The sequence below is a fragment of the Prinia subflava genome, chromosome 1, assembly GCF_021018805.1.
Source record: "Prinia subflava isolate CZ2003 ecotype Zambia chromosome 1, Cam_Psub_1.2, whole genome shotgun sequence".
NCBI classification, from domain to species: Eukaryota; Metazoa; Chordata; class Aves; order Passeriformes; family Cisticolidae; genus Prinia; species Prinia subflava.
Window position 1 is genome coordinate 146,412,520 of NC_086247.1, and position 5,354 is coordinate 146,417,873.

General features: G+C 46.3%; 1 long non-coding RNA gene across 1 annotated transcript; it reads left to right on the plus strand.

The window, feature by feature from the left end:
* Positions 1–1,535: 1,535 nt before the first annotated feature.
* Positions 1,536–5,143, plus strand: LOC134563265 (uncharacterized). The gene is made up of 3 exons (XR_010083345.1): positions 1,536–1,727; positions 3,822–3,964; positions 4,739–5,143. It is a non-coding gene; the product is annotated as an uncharacterized LOC134563265 (long non-coding RNA).
* The last annotated feature ends 211 nt before the right edge of the window (positions 5,144–5,354 follow it).

A 5,354-nucleotide genomic window follows, 5' to 3' on the forward strand; every position in this document is an offset into this window, starting at 1 on the left:
AGCATTGTAGCTTAATTCCTCTCTGTGGTAATAACCTTCTCATTTCATAAGTGCATAAGGCAGGATAATGCCTGTGGGTTTTGGTGCTTTTCTTTTCTTTTTTTTTTCCCCTGTCATTTGTATCAGAAGTGTCCTTCTTTCAGTGATGGGATAGCAGAAAATGGAAGAGGATGGCAACTCCTACAGCAATTAGAAGCAGAGCCATGCTGTAACCCTCGTGTGGGGCAGGGGAGCTCAGGCTGAGATTGCAGATCCAGCTTTCACAGCTGGCTCGTTTCTATTATCTGCTCATCTGTGCTCTCTCAGATTCTGGGTGAAACCCCAGCTTGGCTGACATCAGGGACAAAATTCCCATTTGCTTCAATAAGTTAGATATTTAATCCATTTTTTTTAATGCCATTACATGCTCCCTTTAAATAAAGTTGTGTTTTAAAGTGTTTTGCAGCACAGGTACCTCTGCCACTTAAAGAAGAGTGTCAGTGGGCTTGTGAGAATGTGTAACTTCATTGTGAAACCTGATTGTGGCAAAACCCCCCCCCCCCAAAAACTTGGACATGACTGGCCCTCGTGCACAGCAACAACAGCAAAAGGGCATGAGTTGAATAAGGGCATGTGCCTCACCCTGTGTGGTGAGATTTGGACAGGATCATGTGAGGCAGAAATGGATGAACAGATGTGCCTGGGAAGATGCTATAGCCCTGAAATGATGTCAGGCAAGCACTGACAAAAAGGCATTGAGGAAATCAGAGCTAAAAGTGATTTTTGGCTGGGATAAATGCAAGAGTGAAAGTGAAATACAAAACAAATGCAAGGGAGGGTGGGTAAAATATAAAACAGTGCCAGGCACAGGAGGGGCTGTGAAGCAGGCACAGGGGGAGAGAGGAGCAAGAGGCACCCTGTGTGTACCCTTTGCCCTGCTGGTGTGTGTGGAAAGCAGGAAGAAAATCTTTATAATGCTTTTTAAGCTGCCAGCTGGGTTAAGAAGGGATTGTTTCAGCTGAGCACATGGGCTGGTGTGATGGCAGGACAGAAGAAAGCCACGGCACCTTGCAGCTCGTCAGGGATATGCTGTACCCAGCCCCTTCCTAAACATCAAGGCAGAACACAGACAGTGAAATCCAGAACTTTTGCACTTAAAAGTTGTGCTGTTTTTGCCACCCATAGAGAGCCGTAGGAAGAGCTGGGTGGTTCAACAATGGAAGGGAGAGGGCAGAGGGGAGCTGAGGCTGGGGAGGCTGGGGCAGGGGGTGGCAGCCTCAGCAGGCACAGTGGAGGTGTGGTGTAGCAGTGCATTTCCACAACAAACAGATGTTTCCAAATTAGGAAAAGGGGTTCAGTTACACCCCTGACTTCTAAGAAGAAGCACCAGAACTTTCTATTCTTCCCTCATTGCCATTGGGGCACTGGTTGGGTTTTGGAAATGCTTCTCAAAGCCTGTAGCTGTTTCTATTGGCAGCAGTTCAGATTGTCCCTCCTTGTTCATTGTATACTTAAGAAGGAGCTCAGAGGTTCTCAAGTGCTTTTTGGGTGCCTTAGCAAGTTGAAGAGGTGTCTCTGCACCGTGCTCTGCCTTTGTTTTGTTTCTAGATAATTTTTTATTTTCTTATTTATCAAAAACTTTGCTTTGCAAAGCACACCTGAAGAGCTCTCTGGTAAATATTATTAAGCCACTCTGGAAGGCTGCAGGTCAGAACTTGATCCATCTTCATGGGGCTCATTACTCTCTGGTAAGACTGGATCAGTGTGGTGCAGGGTGAGGAGGCTGGGGGTGCCCAGACTCTGTGCTGGGTGATGGGAGGCTGGAGAGCCCCATGTGAGTCAGGGATAAATGCTGAAAAAACCCTTGGGTGTCACAATCAGCAAATTGAGCTTTCCTGTGCTGTTGCTACAAGAAGAGAGTGAAGTCTACCTGTGCCAAAGTGGTTTTACAGGGTGGGCTTTGACAAGGAGAATCAGTACTGCTCTCCACATCTGTGGGCAGCAGTGCCAGGACAGGCCACAAAGTGGTCATGGAACCTCAAAAATTCAAGAGCAAAGCTATAAGCTTTACCTGGTTACCTGAATTACAGTCCAAAAAACCAAACCCAACTTTTTGCTTCATGTTTTTGGAGCTTTTCAGATGGCAAGTTGGACAGACCCTTTTCCCAAGCAGAGAAATGAGGTAATCCTTGAGCACCTGTCGAAGTCCCAGTCCCAGTCTGGAGGGCCATTGTCCCTTGTCCACCCTGGTACCAGATCTGCTCCTTGTGATGAGAGGCAGAGCAGCTCCTGGCAGTGCAGGGGAAAAGCTGTGTAGGGTTTGCTGTGTTAATCTTCATGAGTTCTTTAGCCCTGCAAATGCCCTTTCTCTTGGCTGGTGCACCCAGGATGTTGACTTCTCCCTAAGAAGGAGGGGTTTTTCATGTTTCCAGAGGGGTCTCTCTGAAGTCTCCACCAGCACACCCAGCTACAGCCAGAGGCACACAAGAAATGTCCAGAGCTGGGGACAGCTGGGGCTCTGAGCTTTGTTCCAGGCCATGGTTCACCCTGAAGATCCTGGACAAATGACCAGATTGACAGCCTGGAAAAAGCAAAGACCTGAAATGACTCTGCAGTCAGTTTTACCCAATTCTGGCAAGATCACATTCTGGTCAGCCCTGTATGAGACACGAGAGACTCAAAAATCCCAGGCAGACAAAGCAAATTGTAATCCCCAGAAGAAGAAAAGGCTGTTCCAGCCTGATAGGAAATGTCCAGGGAGATGTCTGGAGGCAGGACTCTTCTCCAAGTGGTGTGTCTGGCTTACCACAGCATCAAAGTGTAAAGGTTGCAGTAAGTTTTAATGGCTCCAAAGCCCAAATAATGCATAATTGGCATCCTCTGTAGGTTTTTGGTTGTTGATTCTGATAAGCAAATACAACCACCTCAGAAACTGCATGAATTAATTGGGGCAAATATTATTTTTGTATGCCTTGCCCAAGACAACTTATCTTGCACTCTGACTTTTTTCCTTTTCCTCTCTCAAGCATCTTGTGCCTGCATCATTGCCATTTCAAAATTTTCCATCAAGAATTTTCCTGTCTTTCCTTGTTCTTCACCCTCATTTCTAGACGTAGCATCTTTTTAACACCTAATTGTTCTAATTGCCTAATTATCTGTCTCACACAATTGTGATTCACAGCTGCAAAATGTTCTTTAGCTTCTGGATGAACATCTCTTTCAGTTCCTTTCATCAAAACCAAGGTGAAATTGTTTTGCTTGGAGGAAAGGATGGCCAGAAGCCAGAACACCATCTCCCCCTGCAAATTGAGCTGGATTTGGTTTCTGTCCCTATGCAGATGTCCCCAAGACCTCACAAGTCACATCTCTGGGTGACACCTCTGCAGGATGGTGGAAGTGTACAGAGGGAAAAGTGCAAAATGCAGGAGACAACTTCAGCATTCCTTTTTTTTTCCCTGGAAGAGCTGGATCTCCCTGTGCAAAGTTTTGGGATTCCACAGTTTGTGGTTTTTCAGGGCTTAAGGTCCTGCAGAAAGTAATTCCAGAGGTGAAATGACATGAAAGCAGGCAGAGCTGACATCTGTCCTTCCCCTGTCTTTTTAATAAACTCAATGTCCATCTAAATATCCAGTGTTCCTCTCAGCAGCTCCTGAGGGCTCCATTAGCTGTTTGAGGAACTGTACTCATACAGCTCAACTTTTTTCCAGTGTCTGAGTCATGAGCTTCTGCACCACGGCATGATGAGATCAGTTAGTGGGGTGCCTTTGCAAAATCAGGAACAGTGCCTGAATCTGTGATATTTGGGGGATTTTCTGCTAACTCCAAATGTTCCTATCTTGCAGAAAGCATTGTTGGGAGATGTTGGAAAGCAGGGCATGAGCAGCACAAACTGCAGCAGCGCTGTGGGACTGGGAATGCTCAGCAAGGCTTGTCCCAGCACAGGGACACATCCCTGGATGTCCATGGGAGCTGAACTGTGAAACAGGTACAATCCAGCAGGCAGGGATCAGCCTCTTTCCCTCTATGCCTTGTCGAAGTTAAAGCTGTCAGAGGTGTGCACTGAAAAGTGTCATTCATACTATGCAGACTAAGAAAGTTACGAAGTTTAAAAAGCAGACAACTGCCATATGTTCATATACTGACTGAAAGCCTGGGAACTGCAGTCTATATTGCTTGTAGCAGGCTTTCCACATTTTCCTCAACAGCAGCTAGACACCGTGGATATGCACTGGATTTACCAAGCCTGTGCAGTAAAGATGGTGCTGAGATCCTCTGGGTCAAATTTGTGGGGTTTAAAGTGTGTGGCAGAGACAGTGTGGCAGATGCCAGTGAATATCCTGGAAATGTGAGAAAGGGTAGAGAGACAGGCAGCTGGGCTCGTTTTCCCATGTTTTCCAGGAAAATTATTACTGGTAAGTTAACCTACAGCACAAATACAGCAAGACTCTGCCTTGTGGCTTCTGTGAACATCAAGTTGTGTGGCCTTTTAGCAAAAGGATATGAGAAAATTTAAAGCTGTCGTCTGAGTGACAGTGAGTTTCATTTGGAGGAATTGAAATGGCAGCAAGGATTTCCCTGGCAATACCCATGCCTTAAAGCAGGCTGGTGTCCTGTGCAAATGAAACGCTGGAGGCTGACCTGCCTTTGCCTGGGGTGTGTGGGGACATGTTTTGGGTTACAATGTAAGATGTAACCAGAGGAATGTATGCTATTACCAGCTGTTAAACCCAGGTGGGGCAGGGTTCTTTATCTCTTCCAGGACCCATCCTCCCTCCAGGGGATATCTGCTGCTCATGGGCCATTAAGGCTCACTGCATGACTGACAAAATTACATCATCTATTGGGAGATGCTCCACCCAGGGGGAGGAGCCAGCATTCCTACCTGGATAAACCCTGGGATTCACTTCATTCCCAGAGGAAGACCAGATCCATCTCTCCACCACTGGACCTTCAGAGGAAAACTACACCCTTCTACAGGATCATTGCTCCAACAGAACCACATCTGTCACTCCAGGAGGACTTGATTGGACTGCTGCCAACACCCTGACCAACAGGCTGTCAGGTTGTATTCTGACTCTGTCAGTGTTTTCTTTTTGTTTGTTTGCTTTTTTTGGTACTGCTACATTTTTATTTTAATTTTCCTAGTAAAGAACTGTTATTTCTATTCCCATTTCTTTGCCTGAAAGCTCTTTAATTTCAAAATTATAATAATTTGGAGAGAGGAGGAGCTTCTCCATTCCAGGGGAGACTCTTGCCTTCCTTAGCAGACACCTGTCTTTCCAGACCAGGGCAGGAGGGGAAGGCTACTCAAGAAGACTTTTGCATCAACACTGGTGCTTCCTTGTTGCCTGGGAATATGCTGGATGGTTTCTTGG